Source organism: Phyllobates terribilis, unplaced genomic scaffold, assembly GCF_046119375.1.
Source record: "Phyllobates terribilis strain yellow unplaced genomic scaffold, ASM4611937v1 Scaffold_5__5_contigs__length_657084704, whole genome shotgun sequence".
Taxonomy (NCBI): Eukaryota; Metazoa; Chordata; class Amphibia; order Anura; family Dendrobatidae; genus Phyllobates; species Phyllobates terribilis.
The window spans coordinates 213,155,044-213,175,506 of record NW_027362765.1 but is presented as its reverse complement, the minus strand read 5'-3'; the positions used below and the strand labels follow the sequence as shown (position 1 = coordinate 213,175,506).

Genomic DNA, 20,463 nt, shown 5'->3' with positions numbered 1-20,463 from the left:
CCAGTGAATGCATTTGTCTTGGTTGAAAGCAATGCAAAAGTGCAAAAACGCATCAAAAACGCTACGTGTGAACATAGCCCAAGGTGTGGAGGAGCATTTTTGTTTTTGTTTATTTGTTTTGCCTTATATACAAGTCATTATCCTGGAAAGGATATTCCTTACCATATTTCCCAGGAAAATCCATTTTGGTTTCGTTTTTGCATGTTTTATTGTGAGTCTGTAAAAGTTGCGCAATACTCTGACCACGTTGTTGACAGCAGTGACCTGGGAGTCAGAAATGTTTCCAGGGGTCTTCCCCATGCTGTTCCCATGTCATTTCAGCACTGTTTCCATCGATTTGGGCAATTTTTAGGCCCTCTGCAGACCACCGGAGGGGGGAGCCGCCTGAAAAATGCTCAAGTTTCTCATAGACTTACATTGGGCTCGTTGCTCGGGTCGAGCACCCGAGTATTCCAATGTGCTCGACCCGATCATCGAGCACCCGAGCATTTTAGTGCTCGTCCATCACTAATTGCATTATATTACATTAGAATACAATACAGTACAATACAATACATTACATTACATTGGTAAAAGCAATGCACAGATTGTAAATGTAACAGAGTTGCACAAGTTCACCCGAAACGAGTTTGTCACCTGGCTTCTCCAACTTTTAACGTGAAAAGCAAATGAGGGAAAAAAAGAGCAAAGGAAAAATTTCACCCCAAAAAATCGACAATCCATCAAAATAAATGAGATACATAGATTTTAATTCTTTCTGATTTTGGAAACTGGATTAGGAAGGGGGGGCACCGGTCCTGGAGGTACTGCAATGCCAGGTCAATGCGTGGAGTGGACATAGCAAGCTCTTTTTCCATCTCCCCGTTCTAAAAATCCATTTAATATATGGTCCCCAGATAGGGGATGTATCAGATATTTCACTAAAGAAATTGTAGCAGGCCCAAAAACTAATTTAAAGCGCATGGTACTCAGCAACACCTACCTGATGGGTCAGGTGAATTAAAACAGCTGCAGTTTATAACAAGGGCACTAGCTAACTAGGTGGTGTGTGCAACAATATACCAAAGGACACATACATTGTTGCACACACCACCTGTAGCTGGGAATAAAACACTAAAATCCTTGTCTGATCTGTTCATCCAAAAGGAAGGAAAGAAGAGATGGATGGATAGATAGATAACATTACATTACATTACAGTACAGTACAATAAAGTACAATACAATACATTACATTACATTACATTGGTAAAAGCAATGCACACATTGTAAATGTAACAGAGTTGCACAAGTTTAGCCGAAACGATCTTGTCACCTGGCTTCTGCAACTTTTAGCGCGAAAAGCAAATGAGGGAAAAAAAGAGGAAAGCAAAAAATTCACCCCAAAAAATCGACAATCCATCAAATAAATGAGATACATTGATTTTAATTCTTTCTGATTTTGGAAACTGGATTAGGAAGGGGGTGCACCGGTCCTGGAGGTACTGAAATGCCAGGTCAATGCGTGGAGTGGACAGAGCAAGATCTTTTTCCATCTCCCTGTTCTAAAAATCCATCTAATATATGGTCCCCAGATAGGGGACGTATCAGATATTAAACTGATAACAACAGATACTACACTTGATCTGCATAACTCCGCCTATTTTAACACACCACCCTGACCCCCCCTGCTGTTCCCAGGCGCCTCAACACCAGGGGAAGGAAGGAGAATCAATTAACGAAAAAACGAGCAGCTGTCTTCCCTTAGCACTAGTGCTGCTGATTACTTACCTTCTGCTGGTTGTTCAGCAGACTGAACATGGCTGCTCCCGCACAGCCAGATAAAGGTCAGGGGCCTATTGTGACACGCGCAGTGCTCCATTGCCACATTCCATCTACTGCAAGCAGTCTACCTGGCTGACTGAAAACCAGTAGGGAGCTCACACACACAGACATAGGCAGCACTTTCAAATAACACCACAGACCAAACTTTTTTGGATATTTTTTATAATCCACAGACAGAAAATTAAAGAAGTCAATGTTTTCAATGTTTTATTTATTTATTGAGAATCAAGATACATATAAAGACAAACAAATAATAACCTTTTTTTTTTTTACAAAGATTCTTTGAAGGTGTATAACAAGTCCAACATGGATTTGAGATACTTTGTGAGGAGCCACGTGAAAATTTGTATATGTGTTTGATTTAGGGTTCTGTGAAGGAGCGATCAAGATCCTTCTCCCATTTCAGTATGAAAGCTCTTTTCAGCGGGACGTCTCTTGAAAGTAAGATGTTGTAAAGAGATGAGAGTATTTTTCTCGGAGGTCTTTTCTGTGAACAAATAGTTTCATAATGGGTAAGTGATCTAGTGAGGTCACGCTTAATCATGATTTGGTGTAATGTCTTCTTCAAAGACTTGTAATGGATGTAGGTATAGTTGGACATTGTGGGCAATGTCTTCATTTCTTGAAAGGAGACAAAGGTGCCTTCATTGAATAAATCATCTGTAAATTGCTGTCTAATATTATTTTTTTAAAAATTAGTGATATAAAATCTGATACTCGAGCTAATGGAGAAGGACGTGAGGATAGAAAGTCTACTACTGATTTCCAATGTTTAACCGCCTTACGTGTGAGGAGGTTGTGAAGCATGTTATCATGTATTAAAGCGGGGGATGAAAGAATGATTGAGTGTAGAGGTAAGGGGGACAAGTGTTCCTCTATAGAGAGCCAAGGTTTCTCTTTTGGATTCCTGGTCCACTCGATAGTTCTAGAAAGTACGGCTGCTAAGTAATAGTTATGGACATTGGGGGCTCCCATGCCGCCTAAACTCTTAGGTAGTGAAAAGGTGTGCGAATTAAGTCTCGGGCGGTGTTTATTCCAGATATAGCTAAAGAAGGAAGAATTAATTTTAGTTAGGAATGTTTTTGAAAGCGTAATGGGTAGCATTTGGAAAAGATAGATGTATTTGGGTAGGAGAATGCTTTTAATTAAGTTTTTCCTGCCCATCCAGGAGAGATAAGGGGCTTTCCATTTTTTGGTATGTTCTGTGATTAATGTGAGAAGTGGTTTATAATCTAGGTTGAAGAGGTTTTCATGGGATGCACTTATCTTAATGCCTAGATAGGTAATGTATTTGTCTGGCCAGCGGAAGGGGTATTGTGATTTCAGGTGAGCTAAAGTGTGTGTGGGTATGTTTATTCCTCACTTTTGGTTAGATTTATTTTAAAGTTAGACTGAGAGCCATATCTCTCTAGGGTTTGCATAATGGCCGGTATGCCTTTATTTGACTGCGTCATGGTGATTAAGAGATTGTCTGCAAAGGCCATGGTTTTGTGATGTAATCCCTGTAGTTTTACACCAATTATGTCTTCGCAGTGATTAATAGATTTGATCAAGGGTTCCATCATCATTATGAATAATAATGGTTAAAGAGGGCAGCCTTGCCTTGTCCCATTATGTATAGTAAATGGCTTAGTCAGGGAGTTGCTCAGTTTAATTTTGGCCGAGGGGTCAGAGTACATTTGGAGTATGGCTGATGTTACTAAAGGGGGAAAATGGAAACAATTAAGAGTCTCTTGTAGGAAGTTCCAGTCCACTCTGTCAAAAGCTTTCTCTGCATCAGTACCTAAAGTACCAAGGAGAGCTTGTGATGTATAGAGTATTGTGTCAGGTGAAGGACCCACCAGGCATTGTCCTTCCCCTCCCTTCCCCTGATGAAGCCTGTCTGATCCGGTGAGATTAAGTTTGGCAGGAATTCTGCGATGCGTTTTGCAAGCATGCTTGCATAAGTTTTAAGGTCTACGTTCTAGTAGAGAAATTGGTCTGTAATTGCTACAGAGTTCTGGATCCTTACCTTCCTTGTGAATAAGGGAAATATGAGCTCCCAAAGTCTGGGGAGGGAAAGGTTCGCCTTGAAGTATCTTGTTGCACATTTTAATGAAATGAGGTTCTAAGATCTTGGAGAAGGTTTTGTAGTATAAGATAGGTAGGCCATCTGGGCCAGGAGCTTTTTCCTTGGGGCTATTTGACAAAGTGAAGCGGACCTCATTAATGTCAAATGGTTTGGATAGAAATGTCTGTTGTTCTGGTGAGAGTTTTGGCAGTTTAAGTCTAGCTAAAAAGGATTGTATATCTAAGCGTTTTCTCTCTATGTTTGGGAGAGGGTCGTCTGGGTGAAGATTGTATAAATTTGAGTAATATTTTAAAAATTCTGAGGAAATCTTATTGTGATCTGTTGTGCTTTGGCCGCTAGGGGTTTTTAAAGAGTGAATGTACAGTAGGTTTTAGCTTGTCTTGATTTAATTAACGACATCATAAGTTTAGAAGTCTTATCGCCATGCACAAACATGCGATTTTTCCAGTTAAGGTACAATTTTGGAGACTGCTTATTTAGCCGATCTTTTAATTGTAGGCGTTTGGCTGTTAAAGCCTCCAAACTTTGATGTAAAAGAGTTCTTTTGTGTTGTAATTCTAGTTTGGCTATTTCTTCATAAAGGTCTTGTGTAATTTTTTTCCCGCTGTTTATTTAGGTAGGAAGATATGGAAATCAGTTCCCATAAGATTGGGTAACTTATTTCTGGTGTGGCGTTAATTTCAAAGAAATTAGATAAGGTAGTTTGGGTGCGTTGTTTATTGGAATCTGATGATAAAATTGATTCATTTAATCTCCACATGCGATAAATAGAATGGGGTTTGGTGATTGAAAAACAAACAGAGACTATTGAGTGGTCAGAGTGAACCAACGGAAGTATTTCTGCTTTTAAAGCCCTTGGTACTGTAGTAAAGACCTCAGAAGGAAGACATAGTCAATCCTATGGTAGCAATTATGGGAAAAATATGTATAGTCTAGATCGGTGGGGTGGAGGTATCGCCAAATATCTATAAGCGAGAGTGTATGGAGCGATTTTTTATTCTGGCTAGATCTCGGTAGGAAAGCTGGCATTTTTTGGAGGAGGAATCTAAAGAAGGGTCCATGGGGATATTGAGATCTCCTTCGAGGATTGGTATACCTTCCATAAAAGAGCAAAATTTATTCAGTTTGGAAAGAATCCATTTGATTTGTTTTTTATTGGGAGCATATAGGTTACCGATTGTTACCAGGGTTCCCGCCAGAAGACCATTCACAAAAATAAATTGCCCCTCTGAATCGATTAGAGAATCATTCAGAAGAAAAGGTGTATCTTTGGCAAAAGCTATTGACACCCCTCTAGATCTTTTTTGAGGTGTGGTGGTGGAAGGAGAATGTCTGCTCCACTCTCCTGTAGAACTGTACTGTTTTAGTAATTCTATGTATGTTTTATTCATCTGAAAATGTGCTATGTTCAGACATGGCCATTAGATGGCAATAGAGTTTATTCTTGGATTATCTTACCCTCGTGGTAGTTGGAGGCACATAGAGGGTTAACTTAGGATGGGCCGGGCCCAGTGACAAGGGGGAACTGAGGGATCTCTGGGAGTTTAGTTTCGGCCATCTTAGTCAAGTAGTTGTTCAGGGACAGTGAAGAGTGGAGACGTGTCAGGAGGACACATGTACAAGTACAACAGAGGGTGTGTGTGTGGTTCAGTGAAAAAGGAAGCAAGTGTTCTCAGCAAAACTACAGTGCGACAGTGTTTTCCCGGACACAGGCAAGTTGGGGGATCTACAGTGAGGAAGAGGCGTTTTGAGGAACCTTTCTAAGAGAGGTGGTGGGAACGGCCTTAGTGCTGGATAGGCCCGAGAGCTGCAGTCAGATGGACGGAGACAGCGAGGTCTGGGCACGAATAGGAAGAAGATAGTGGGAGAAGCTCCCTTACTTCTGTTCCCAAGGAAAGATTGGTCTGAGTGCAGTTCCATGGCGAAACACATCGACCCGGGTGGCGCTGCATTAGTAATATGGAGGTCCTCTGCCTGAACTGTGAATTGTAACGTTTGCCACAAGTATTGTGCCGTCGCCAGTAACCACCAAGAACGTGCCTCTGTTTGGTGCAAAAGTGAATAAGTGTAATTCCTGCTATCCTTTTTATGCTGATTGTTTGACAAGTAAAATAGACTTGGTTTTTATCAAACTGTCCGGTCTCCTCCTTCTGAAGGCTAAAAGAGTCGACACCCGGGACAGCGGGTCAGAAGTGAGTATGGAGGTTCCCTCCACAGTGTCACAACACACACCCACCCAGGGATTCTCAGAGTCCCCACTGTCTGTAGCGGGCCAGGGTGAAGATCCAAACACTGAAACTGATATGCCACTCGCCACTGACTACCACCCTTCCCCCCCGTTACAGTGGCATGGTACCATTGGTTGTAATAAACCTTTTCGAAGGAAGGGAGTTTCCTGGTTTGCAAATGATTTTCTTGTATGAGAAGTGTGTTGAAGTTTTCCTTTCTAAATCTGTCTAATGTTTGGGATCTCAGTATAGATGAACTGAGGCCATGTGAGTTAAAGTTTGCTAGTTTGAAGTTACCTTGTCTGGAATCCATGGGGGATGGAGTTGAAGCGTGGATGCTTATCTTTAGAGGTATTAGACATGGACCTGGGAAGGAAGAGGGATAGGAGAGGTGGAAAACTGCGCAAATTTAGAATCATTAGAACAATAGAAAAAGTAGAAACAAGAGAGATACAAAAATTATTTGTTGGTACAAATAACAGCACTATATAGTGCAGTATTGTAAAACAAACTGTAGGAAGGGGGTGTGGTGGTGTCAATGCAATAAGCTCTATGCATATTCACTCGCGTCCAATCTCGTGAAAACGAGCCTGTCTCTGTATCTAAAGTTAAGGGTATCATAAATGGTACAGAGGGGGTCTCGCAAGAGGAAATTACTACTAGAGCTAATACATAGAGCTTAAGATACAAGTAAGGCGGTTTTTTAACTTATGTTGTCAATTGGCAAGGAGATCTCACAAGTTACGCCCCACTCAACAAGGGAATAGGGAACAAGAGAAATAATTCTTGAACTTAAACAAACAACATATTACTGAGAACTAGTGAAGCAGTCTTTTAACTCATAAAGCCAAGAGGCAAGGAAACATCACAAGTTGCACCCTATTCAGCATGAGAGTAGGGGGTATAGGAGTAAAGGTTCATGAGCTTGAACAGACAACATATTATAGGGAGCCAAGGCAGAAGTTGAAGTAACTGAAGTCAGGTTAGGCCTGACAAAAAGTTCCTTGGTTTAGCCAACTTCGCTGTCCATCGGGATAGCAGAATGCTTCATTAATTTGCGTTTGGAGCGTTGCGATGTGGAAGGAGAGAAAACGTGTGGGTAAAGGCCACGGATTTAGGGAAGATGTTAAGGATGCTTCCAGATCTGGGTGTTTTTCAAGAGTGATTCCGAGTTCTTTACAAGCATCCTGGATCTCAGTCGAGGTCCTAGCTTGAATTTACATGTCTTTAGCGGATATTACAATGCCAAAGGGGTAAAGCCAGCGATATTGATATTGCTTATGCCGTAGGGTATCAGTGAATGGTTTCAGTAGATGTCTCTTGTTGAGTGTAGAAGAGGCTAAGTCTTGGAAAATTAAGATCGGCATGTCTTGAAATGTGATAGTTTCTGTTTCTCTAGCTCTTTTTAGTAATAAGTCTTTAGTGTGAAATTCCAAGAATCGACAGATGACGTCACGTGATAGATCCCATGGTTTGGGTCTGGGCCTCAGGGCTCTATGCGCTCTCACTATTTCAATGTTGGGAAGATCGCCAGAGTTCAAGATTTTGAGGAATATTTCTATTAATGTTGGGGTTATTGCTTCAGTTGCTACCAATTCAGGGAGGCCTTTTATGCGAAGATTATTTCATCTTTCTCTATTTTCGTGATCCTCTAGAATGGAGTATATTTGGTTCATTTGGCCTTCTTGATTTTGAATGCAGGTTATTGAGGCATTGGATTTCTGGATTAGAGTAGAATGGGTAGTTTCTAGAGAATCTACTCTCTAACCTATTTGTGTGATTTCTTGTTTTATGTCGGTGAGGTCCTTCACAAGAGGTTCTAAGGATTTGGCAAGTATCCTTGTTATGAAGGAGCGAGATACTGGATGTTCATTTGTAGATCTGCAGTCATCTGCGTCACTTTCCAGTTCAGAATCAGAATCGTATTGAGAATGCAAATCTGAAGGCGGCAGGGACTTGGATTTAGATGTAGTTGATTTTGCTTGTTTTCTGACGTATTTGTTCATGTCTATTAGAGTGAGAGAAGCATTTGACCCAGAGATTGCCCCTGAAGCCTTATTGTCAATTTTGACCATTATGAAATATTCCAATTAGCTTTGAAGAATAATAGTCATAACACCAATCACGCTCCCCAACGTGTAGATGGTGAGGGGGGATTGTTCCATCTTTAGGGTTGATATCTTTAAATAGGTTTCCCCTTACTTTTGCAAGGTAAGAGTTTTTGTGCTTCGTTCAGAAATATAGCTTTTTGTAAAGTTTGTCCGCATCAGGTGCACGCGCCACTCACCCGAGATCCTCCGGTATCAACCGCCTCCACTCTCTCCCAGGTTCCGGAAGTCAGTCAAGTCTTTTCCAACCACGGCACCGCAGGTGGTAGGTTGATCAGCTGGTCTAGTGGGGTAGGAGAGAGGTGGAGGGTGAGGAGAGGGAATGAGGGTAGGGAAGAAAAAAAAGTCTGCCAACCACGCCGGCACCAACGTACCAAGGTCCCCACTGGACTCCCGTCCTTTTCTTCGGTCCGTGGGTAGATGAGTTTTCCCCAGACACCTCCAGCTAATTGTAGGGGAGCAGGGGGCTATAAGGGTCTCTTTTTTTGAGGTTTGGTGGATTTTTCGAGCTCCTATTAAAGAAGTCAATGCTCCACCAGAGGGAGACAACAAAGAAATTGTAGCAGGCCAAAAAACTAATTTAAAGCGCATGGTACTGAGCAACAACTACCTGATGGGTCAGGTGAATTAAAACACCTGCAGTTGATAACAAGGGCGCTAGCTAACTAGGTGGTGTGTGCAACAATATACCAAAGGACACATACATTGTTGCAGCTTATCACACCACCTGTAGCTGGGAATAAAACACTAACTCCTTGCCTGATCTGTTCATCCAAAAGGAAGGAAAGAAGAGACGGATGGATAGATAGATAACATTGCATTGCATTACATTACAATACATTACAGTACAATACATTACATTACATTGGTAAAAGCATTGTACACATTGTAAATTTAACAGAGTTGCACAACTTCAGCCGAAATGAGTTTGTCACCTGGCTTCTGTAACTTTTAATGTGAAAAGCAAATGAGGGAAAAAAAAGAGCAAAGCAAAAAATTCACCCCAAAAAATCGACAGTCCATCAAAATAAACGAGATACATTGATTTTAACTATTTCTGATTTTGGAAACTGGATTAGGAAGGGGGTGCATCGGTCCTGGAGGTACTGCAATGCTAGGTTAATGCATGGAGTGGACAAAGCAAGCTCTTTTTCCATCTCCCTGTTCTAAAAATCCATCTAATATATGGTCCCCAGATAGGGGACGTATCAGATATTAAACTGATAACAACAGATACTACACTTGATCTGCATAACTCCGCCTATTTTAACACATCACCCTGACCCCCCCTGCTGTTCCCAGGCGCCTGAAATAATGTCTATTGTGAACATAGCTATCAGGTTTTGGTGCATTTTTTAGTGAAAAAAAGCAAGTAGAGCATTATGTGAAACTCATTTATTTTACCATCTTGTCTTGGTCACCTGAGACGGCAGTTTGTATTAGAACAGTTTATTTAAATTAGAGCGGCAATCAACATTCAGGGATTGCCTGCCACTCACTGTAATGCCGCAGACCTGGCGCCGCTGTGCTCGTCAGTCTACTCCGCAATCAGGCAGTGTAGGGAGAGGTACTGCTGAGCTAGGGAGAGATTTGGTTGTGCATTAGGTAGTGTAGGGAGAAAACAAGTAGATTACACATATCCATCTCAACAAACAGTCCTAATCCATCTGCAGAGATATCAGGCAGGCAGTGTATATAGGTAACACCAACACGAAGGAAGTTGCCAGTACAACTGTTAGGTCTTCCCGAGTCTGGTTGTTTTTTAAAGACTCTGCCAATAACCCCAAAAAGGCCATTTGCACCACCTGCCAGGCCAGCATTAGCAGGGGTGACAAAACTACCAGCCTGACCACCACCAGCATGATCAGGCACATGGCAGCAAAACACCAGACTTTGTGGGCTGAACCCCAGGGTCCAGGAACAGTGTCTGCGGGTGGCACCATTGCTTCTTCCGCTGTTGTGCATGCAAGCCAATCCCCTGTCCATGGTGCATGTGTAAGAGGGAAGACCGGGGTGTAAGTACTTTCAGAACAAGGGATCCGGAACTGCCGGGGCCTTACCTCTGGTTGCAGGGGGAAGACAGACTTCGAGCACAGGAGTCAGGTGACTGGCAAGCTGGGGGTGTGTCCAGAGTGAGAGCTGGGAGGTGAAGTGACCGGAAAACTGGTGGCGTGGCTAGAGAGAGGGAGAGACGAGGACTTTTGCGCGGGAAAGGGAGAGCAGAGTCCTGCTCAGGAGAGCAGTGTGAGAGGGTCCAGGCTCCTGGCTCCAGTACTGGGAGCAAGAGCTGAGTGCAGTGGACCGGAGGAGTCAAGCCGACTAGAGGGAGAAGAGACGCAGGGTCTGTGGAGACGAGCACATGAGGTGCCGTGTTATGGACTAGGGGCTCAGCGGGTAAAACACCGGAGATCGCCCACTGCCGCCAGAAGACAGAGCATTGTTTGGGCGGGGAAGCCTGAAGAAATCAACACCAGCATCAGCTGGCAACTGCCTTGTGGAGGAAGAGAGTCAGCTAAGTGTAAAAATTGTCATTTACAACCGGTTCGACTCTGCTAGATCTAGTAAAACTGTGAACTGTCAGTTAAAGACTTGTACTTGCTACTTCCCTTGTTTTCCCCCATATTTTCCCCTGTTACTCCCTGCGTGGAGATAGACCCTGTTATCATAAAGTTCCCCTGTTTATTAACCCTGCATTGGCTGCTCTGTGTTTCTGTGTCGCTGCATCTAAAGTACCCGTGTTACATTTGGCGTAGTCGGCAGGATGCAGTCGTAAGACACAGACACTGCAGAGCAGTCCATCCTGGGAGCCCCTAAATCTAGCTTGCCCTGGGGGCCATGCTCAGCAATCTCCCAAAGTTCACAGTTAACAATATGATGCTGTGGGACTGGATTGAGAGAGTTAGGAGTATGTTACATATGCATCCGATGACCCCAGCTACGCAAGCCGAAATAGCCTTACTTGCCCTGGACGGCGAGGCCCGACAATCCGTGATGTACCGCCCTCCCCATGACCGGGATACTGTAGAAAAAGTGGTGCGGATACTGGAGGAGATGCATGGGGATCCCACCAATGTAGGAGAGCTGAGAATACGGCTGTTTCACCAAGTGTAGCAGGAGGGGGAGACTGTGACGCAGTATGTTAATGCCTTACATAGGGTGCATACCTATATCACTAGAAAAGACGACATGGGGAATTTGGGAATGGGCCCCCCTGATGTGATCTTAAGGGACCAGTTTGTGGCAGGCCTCAGGGATGTGCAGCTGAAGCAGGCCTTGCGGGAGCGCCTGCGCGCCAACCCACGTATGACTTTTCAAGAAGTGGGGGCGGAGGCACGTGTGAGAGAGCAGGAGATGGGGGGTGACGGCCCTGGCAGAGATGGTCTGGAGTAATGAGGTACCCACCCCGCCTGCAGCTGAACCGGAATGGGCTCGAGAGATGTGAAAGGAGATACAGGAGATGCGGGATGAATGGTCCAGTCTCAAGAAGACCCCTGCCCCGACACCAGAGATACCCAGATCGATTGCTCCAGTTATGGAAAGAATTGAATTCAGGACCCCCCTGCAGGAGAGTTCCGTAGAGGAGTGAGGCAGCCCTACACAGACAGAACCACGACCTGCTGGAAGTGTGGAGGCGCAGGACATTACGCCAGGGGCTGTGCTAGCCGAGGGCGGCCCCTATCACGGCAGCCGTTAAACTAGCGGGCTCCGTGTTTGGGGGACACAGCCCGGAGCCTGAGGAAGGGGAAAGAAAAAGAGGAAGTCCCAAGGACCTGGTTTCCACCAGCCCGACTGTCTGGGCCGAAATAAGCGGTCGGGCTGTTCACTGCCTGATTGACACGGGATCCCAGGTGACTACGATGACAGAAGCCTACTTTCAACAGCGATTTCCAGTGATAGCGCGGCTTGAATGGGGACCAGTAATTAGACTCACGGCAGCTAATCAATTACCCATCCCGGTCGCAGGGGTGGTGTGGATAAAGATCCGAGTGTGTGGAAAAGATGTGGGAAAAAAGGAGTCGTCCTGGTTGTAGGGGGAACCGTAAGTGGACCCCCGGTGACCCTTGGTATGAATGTGCTGAAAGAGATCGGGTAAATCCTGATTAGTGAGCCGAAGGAGATTCCTCTAGACCAGTGGGACCCGCGAACCCCCCAAAGGAGGGTCTTTCAACAACTAATCCGAGCTGCCCAGGCTCAGGAGATGTTGAGTGAAGGGAAGATTCTGGGGAAAATAATAGTGCCAGCAGCTACGGCGCTCACCTTACCGCCCGGACAAACTGTACTCACGTTATCCGCACGGGCCTGCACACCTCTTGAGGGGGTCGAAGTTCAGATAGAACCAACATCGATGGACAAAGTACCCCCCGGAGTCTTGGTGGCTCGGACATTGGCCACCGTTCAGGGTGGCAATCTTATAGTGCGGTGTGTTAATCTGGGCAAAGATGATCTCACACTCCCTCCCAGGGCGGAAATAGCACAGATTCTGGGAATGCCAGAGAAGTTGATGCGACCTGATGTGGTACAGCTGTCTGCTGTACGAGGAGACCCCTGGACTCTGGCGGTCACTGAGCCGCCGGAATCCCACCGGACTAGTGCGAAGGGGGGACAAAGAATCCTAGAACGAATGCGGGCTGAATTGACGGGACTTACACCTCGACAGGTGCAGCAGGTTGAGGAGGTACTGGAGCGGTACCAGGAAGTCTTTGCTCGCCATGAGGATGATTTTGGTTGCACCGAAGCCATTACCCACGAGATTCCCACGGGGAGCGCTGCCCCAGTGAGGGAGAGATACCGGCAGATACCTCCCCAGATGTATAAAGAGGTTAAGGAGATGCTAGCCCATATGTTACAGAATGGTGTGATACGGGAGAGTCAGAGTCTGTGGGCAGCCCCGATTGTCCTGGTTCGGAAGAAAGATGGGACCCTGCGGTTCAGTGTGGACTATAGAATACTGAATGCCTGTACAGTACGGGACTCTTACCCACTACCCCGAATCAAAGAGTCCCTATCGGCCTTGGGGAAGGCAAGATACTTCTCCTCCCTGGATCTGGCCAGTGGGTACTGGCAAGTGCCCGTGGCCGAACATGACCGTGCGAAGACGGCGTTCATATTACCCATGGGACTGTTCGAATTTAATCGGATGCCCTTCGGCCTGACTAATGCCCCCGGGACATTCCAGCGTCTGATGGAGAGGTGCCTGGGCGATTTGAATTTCGAGGCAACACTGATTTACCTTGACGACATAATTGTCTATCCGCCACCATCGAGGAGCACCTCCAGCGACTAGAGCAAGTACTGAGTCGCCTACAGAGTCATGGCCTAAAGGTGAAGGCCCAGAAGTGCCACCTGTTCCGCAAACAGATCGAATATCTCGGTCATACTGTGTCCGGTGAAGGAGTCAGGCCCACCCAGGAAAAGGTGGACGCCGTATAGGAGTGGCCTACTCCGAAGACAGTGAAGGACGTTCGGGCCTTCCTGGGACTTGCCGGGTACTACCGAAGATTCGTGAAGAACTTCACCCGCATAGCCAACCCATTGCTGGAGCTACTTAAGGGAGTGCCGGTGGGCTCCAAGAATCAGGCAATTCGGTGGGGAAGCAGCCAGGAAGAGGCCTTCCGTGCCCTAAAAATGGCCCTGACCGAGGCCCCAATACTTGTCTATGCGGATTAATCTCAACCATTCATACTCCACACTGATGGGAGCCTACATGGCCTGGGAGCCGTGTTATCCCAAGTACTGGAGGGGAAAGAGCGCGTGATTGCGTACGCCAGTCACTCCCTTCACGACTCCGAGAGGAACCCAGATAATTATAGCTCTTTTAAATTAGAGTTGCTGGCTCTGGTTTGGGCAATGACCGAGAAGTTTGCAGAGTATTTGTCCGGGTCCGAAGTACTGGTGAGAACAGATAACAACCCGCTGGCCCACCTGGAGAAAGCGAAATTGGGGGCCCTGGAGCAGCAGTGGGTGGCCCGCATGGCCAGGCACCGGTATAAGATCGCCTGCCGGCCTAAGGCAGAGAATACTTATGCCGACGCCCTCTCCAGAGTGACTTATGAACGGCCTGATCATGACCGCGATGAAGATTTGGAGGCGAATGAGACCCCTAGCTTCCGAAGTTTCGTGGGGCAGCTGGCCGCGGCGCAGGGACAGATCGGAGAGATGTCCGAAGAACAAGTGCTAGGGCGGCCAAGAGATGACTGGATCCGACTTCAACAGACTGACCGAGAAGTTGCTCAATTATGTCAATGGGTGGCTTTGCAGCAAGTCCCCAGTCGAGAAGAGAGGAGTACCCTGTCCCCGGGAGCACTGAAAATGCTGGGACAATGGGAGAGACTGTGTTTGCGAGACGGGCTGCTGTACCGATGGGTGCAGCTACAACGAGAATTCGGGACCACCTGGCAAGTGGTGATCCCAGAGAAGTTGGTCGGAGTAGTGGCTAAGGAGACTCATGAACGAGGGGCTCACTTCGGACCAGAGAAGACGTTTCAGTGGTTGCAGAGGCTGGTGCATCATCCCCGACTGTGAGCAACAATAGAAGACACTTGTCGAAGATGTCGGAGCTGTGAGCTGGTTAAGCCCCCGGAGCAACGGGTCCACATACAAACCATTGTGACTTCTGCCCCTTTGGAGGTGCTGATGATCGACTATTTGACTGTTGGACCGGCGCATCTGGGTATGAACATTGCCTGGTAATGACAGACCACTTCACAAAGTTTGCAGTAGTGACCCCAACCAGAGACCAGACCGCCGAGTCAGCTGCGCAGGCCATCTGCCGAGACTTCATTCGGGTGTACGGCTGCCCAAAGAGGATCCATTCCCATCAAGTTGCCTGCTTCCAAGGCCGGGTGATGGAAGATCTGTGGCTCACACCGCTGAACCTACAGCCAGGCATGGTCGTGTGTGGCAATGGCCGGAACCTGGTGGCGGCTCTGAGGCGAGGTGAGCTCACACACTTACCATGCCTGGCCCATGTGCTTAACTTAAGCTCATCAAAAGAATGCCAAGAGTGTGCAAAGCAGTCATCAAAGCAAAAGGTGGCTACTTTGAAGAACCTAGAATATCAGACATATTTTCAGTTGTTTCACACTTTTTTTGTTAAGTATATAATTCCACATGTGTTAAGTCATAGTTTTGATGCCTTCAGTGTGAATATCCAATTTTCATAGTCATGAAAATGCAGAAGAATCTTTAAATGAGAAGGTGTCTCCAAACTTTTCGTCTGTACTGTATGTACCATCCTCCAAAACTTTGAGGACTCCACCAAGATGGTGAGCGGCGATGACGCCATAATTAGCATCACCATCCTGCTTCTCTGTCTTCTGAAACGCTCTGTGCTCACAATCAAAGAGGATGCATTGCAGGCGGATCATGATGAGATGGAGCAAGGAACCATATCGGGTGATTACACACAGCCCAGCCTCATCTCATCCCAATGTGGATTGGGTGACAATGAAGAAAAGGAGGAGGAGGAGGAGGAGGAAGAATTGGAGCTAGTTTCATGCGCTATAGACGGTACTACCTGCTCAACTGTCATACTGACTGTTCAGCATGGATGGCCAGAGGACAGAGAGGAGGAGGAGAGCATGGTCAGTCATCCTCTTGGTGAGGACACGGAAGTCTTGCCTGTTAGCAGTCTGGCACACATGGCTGAGTTTATGCTACGCTGCCTTTCCCATTACCCTCGCGTTCTCAAAATTTTGGATCACAGTCATTACTGGTTGGTGACAATTCTAGACCCACGCTACAAGGAGAACTTTATATCTCTTGTTCCTGAGGCGGACTGGTCTACAAAAATGGGGCAGTACCAGAATGCCCTTGTTGCGGAACTATTAAAAAAATTCCCGTCTGAAAACGCTGACGGCAGAGGTCACAGTTTGTTGGACAACCAAGGAGTACAGGCGAGACAGACACAACTTCAATCCAGCAAAGGCAGGGGAACACAGTCAAAGTTCTGGGAGAATTTTCTCAGCCCCTCCCATCGCACAGGCCCTGAGGTGCGGGGTACTCTCATAAGGAGTCCAAAATTTGGGAAGATACTGAGGGAGTACCTTACCGACCGTACCAACATCCTCTATGATTCCTCTGTGCCTTATAATTATTGGGTATCCAAGCTGGATACGTGGAATGAACTGGCTCTCTATGTCTTGGAGGTCCTGGCCTGCCCTGCCGCCAGCGTTTTATGTTAGCGGGTTTTTAGTGCCGCTGGTGGAATTATAATTGATAAGCGCATCCGCCTGATAACTGAAAATGCTGGCAGGCTGACTTTTATAAAAATGGCTGGATTGGGCCAGAGTTCTCAACACCACCGAATGATAGCAGCGTAACATAAACTCAAATCCAGTGTCTTTTTTTGGGAGGTGTATTCCCATGCACCTTTTCACACCCACACATGAGTATACGCTTCCTGATTTTGGCTATTTGCTCTTGTCCTCCTCCTTCTCCTCATCCTCATCCTCCACCACCATATCACCAGGGTGACCGTGGTCCGTGATGCAACACCCACATAATTTTTTTAAAGGGTGTTTATGATGCCCGTAAAAAAAAATTTTATACAGTATGTTCATGTATTTCCCCCAGGGGTAAATGTTTGTCAGCCCATACACTTAGTTCATGGGCATTACAAGTATAGGAGACCCGCTCCTTTCTAATGGGAACATTTTTTATGAGGCCCTCCTCCATGTCTCTTCCAAGGGGCATTGGAGTACCTCCCAATTTTTGGCAGCCCTTTCATTCACTGCATAGGCAAACACAATGGGAGACCTACTTCCTAATAATGGGAACATTGTTTTCAGGAGGCCCTCTGACCTCCACGTCTCTTCCAAGGGGCATTGGAGTGCCTCCCAATTTTTGGCAGCCCTTTCATTCACTGCATAGGCAAACACAATGGGAGACCCACTTCCTAATAATGGGAACATTGTTTTCAGGATGCCCTCTGACCTCCAAGTCTCTTCCAAGGGGCATTGGAGTGCCTCCAAATTTTTGGCAACCCTTGCATTCACTGCATAGGCAAACACAATGGGAGACCCACTTCGTAATAATGGAAACATTGTTTTCAGGAGGCCCTCTGACCTCCACGTCTCTTCCAAGGGGCATTGGAGTGCCTCCAAATTTTTGGCAACCCTTGCATTCACTGCATAGGCAAACACAATGGGAGACCCACTTCCTAATAATAGGAACATTGTTTTCAGGAGGCCCTCTGACCTCCACGTCTCTTCCAAGGGGCATTGGAGTGCCTCCAAATTTTTGACAGCCCTTGCATTCACTGCATAGGCAAACACAATGGGAGACCCACTTCCTAATAATGGGAACATTGTTTTCAGGAGCCCTCTGACCTCCACGTCTCTTCCAAGAGGCATTGGAGTGCCTCCAAATTTTTGGCAACCCTTGTATTCACCGCATAGGCAAACATAATGGGAGACCTATGTCCTAATAATGGGAACATTGTTTTCAGGAGGCCTTCCTCTAAGTCTCTTCAAAGGGGTATTGGGGTGCATCCAAATTTTCAAAGTGGTATTGGGGTGCGTCCAAATTTTGGGCAGCCCTGCCACTCACTGCATACGCAATAACAGTATAGGAGACCCACTCTTTAGTAATGAGAACAATAAAACATAGCCGGCTGATGGCTCTCTAAGAATAGTGAGGGCCAACTGCTGGCCCTTTAAGAATACTAAAGACCACCTGATGGCCCTATCAGAATAGGCTTTGTGACTTTCAGAGTCCCTCCTTCATAAATGAAACACGGTGTGTCTGATGATATCTCACACACCACATGGCCAGATAAGGTTGTAAAATGTTAAAATGACATTTCCTGGTGAATGCATTTGTCACGGTTGAAAGCAATGCAAAAGTGCAAAAACTCATTAAAAACGCTATGTTATGATCTGCTACAGGGACTAAGGAAAGACAGGAGAACTGTCCCTACAATAGAACTAAACTAGATCCCTACGATGTAACGGGGAACCTGATCCTGCGATCAGACCCGCTAAAGTCCTCGACTAGTCTGTACGAAGACCTATAGATGTGAGGGAGGGATCCCTACAAGAACTAGGGACTGGGATAAGTTGGACACCTCCTAGCAGAAATAGTAGCAGTCAAAGACAAACACACAACAAAAAGCATAGAGGTCAGAAGACCTAGCAAAACTAACAGAGAACGGCAACAGAGCACCAAGCTAGCTCAAGAGTAGTAAATACAATGAAGTCCAGCAAGACCAGGAGGGCGGAGCCGGATTAAATAGGCAAAAATGGTCATGTGACCAGCAAACTAAAAAAAAACTAACAGGAGAGTTCTAACAGTACCCCCTCTTCTAAGAGGATCCTCCGGATCCCCTAGGCCCAGGCTTACCAGGAAACCTCCTGTGAAACGCTCTGACAAGTCTGGAAGCAGAAACATCATCCGCCCTCACCCATGAGTTATCCTCAGGTCCGAAACCCTTCCAAGCCACGAAATACTGCAAACTCCCTCTATACCGTCTAGAATTTAGGATGCGGAAAATTTCATATTCCCCGTCCTCCACCACCGGAGGAACAGTGGCAGAGGCGTCACCATCCGACACATCAGCTTTTTTCAACAGAGACACATGAAACACCGGGTTAATCTTCCAGGACGCAGGAACCTCCAACCTAACAGCAGATTGGTTAACTATCTGAAGCACCTTAAAGGGCCCTACGAACTTGGGACCCAATTTTTTAGAAGGAATCCTCAATCGCAGATTCTTAGAGGACAACCAAACCATGTCACCAACAGCAAACAAAACCTCTTGCCGTTTCCTATCAAAGTACCTCTTAGATTTTTTGTTAGCCTCCTGAAGATTACCACGCACATCCGTCCAAACTCTCTCCAAATCACCAGAAAAACTCTCCTCCTCAGGCACAACCGAAACCAATTTGGAGAATGACCCAAAAGACGGATGTCTCCCAGAACAACAAAAAAAAGGCGAACACCCAGCAGAAGAGGATGTATGGTTGTTAAGAGCAAATTCAGCAAGTGGCAGAAACTCAGACCACCCCTCTTGATTGTCTGCCACAAAACAACGCAAGAACTGCTCAACATCCTGGTTCTTCCTTTCTGTCTGGCCATTAGACTCAGGATGATATCCAGATGAAAACGACAAATGAACTCCCAACCTGTCACAAAAGGCACGCCAAAAACGAGCCACGAACTGAGGTCCCCTATCAGAAACAATGTCAGTAGGAACACCATGTAGTCTGACAATTTCCTTGACAAAGGCCTTAGCGAGTGTCTTAGCGCAAGGCAGTTTGATGAAGGGAACCAAGTGACACATCTTGCTAAAACGGTCCACGACCACCCAGATGACCGTGAAACCTTCAGAGTGGGGAAGGTCAGTAATAAAGTCCATAGCCAGATGTGTCCAAGGTGCACTAGGAACCTCCAGAGGGCAAAGCAACCCCGCAGCAGGAGCATGCGAAGACTTGGATCTAGCACACACAGTACATTGGCGCACCCACTTAATGACTTCCTTCTGCCATCCAGGCCACCAAAAACTGCGACCCACAAGTCTCTTGGTCTCAGAAATTCCTGGATGACCTGCCAACCGAGACTCATGACACTCAACAAACAAATCGCCCCTAAAGGTCCTAGGCACAAACAACCTCCCATGGGGAGTGTTAGATGGGGCATTCTCCTGAGCTTTAAGAATCTCATCCTCCAAAACGGAGTCCAAAGCAGCAATCACAACACCTTCTTGTAAAATGCTCTCCTCTTCCTCCTCAACACCGACCATGGGAGAAAAGCTGCGAGACAAAGCATCCGCTTTAACATTCTTGGTACCCGGGATGTAAGTAACGGAAAAATTAAACCGCGAGAAAAAAAGTGCCCACCTAGCCTGACGGGCATTCAAGCGCTTGGCAGCATCAAGATAGATCAGATTTTTATGATCAGTGAAAACCTGAATGGGAAATTCAGCACCTTCCAAGAGGTGACGCCAGTGTTCAAATGCGAGTTTAATCGCCAGCAATTCCCGATTACCAATATCGTAATTAAGTTCAGTCTCAGAAAATTTTTTTGAAAAAAAGGCACAGGGATGTACTCCATCCTTGTTTTCCTGAGACAACACCGCACCGACCCCCACCGAAGAAGCATCAACCTCAACCAAAAACGGCTTAGTCACATCAGGCAGCATAAGGATGGGAGCAGAGGTGAACCTCTCCTTTAGAAACACAAAAGCTTCAATGGCCTCAGAAGTCCACTGAACCGCATTAGCACCTTTCCTGGTGAG

General features: G+C 46.1%; 3 pseudogenes; all 3 read right to left on the bottom strand.

The window, feature by feature from the left end:
* Positions 1-781: 781 nt before the first annotated feature.
* On the bottom strand, positions 782-951 carry LOC141150890 (U2 spliceosomal RNA; annotated as a pseudogene).
* A 505-nt stretch (positions 952-1,456) lies between these two features.
* Positions 1,457-1,630, bottom strand: LOC141150309 (U2 spliceosomal RNA; annotated as a pseudogene).
* Positions 1,631-9,309: 7,679 nt separating this feature from the next.
* Positions 9,310-9,483, bottom strand: LOC141150411 (U2 spliceosomal RNA; annotated as a pseudogene).
* Between the last annotated feature and the right edge of the window lie 10,980 nt (positions 9,484-20,463).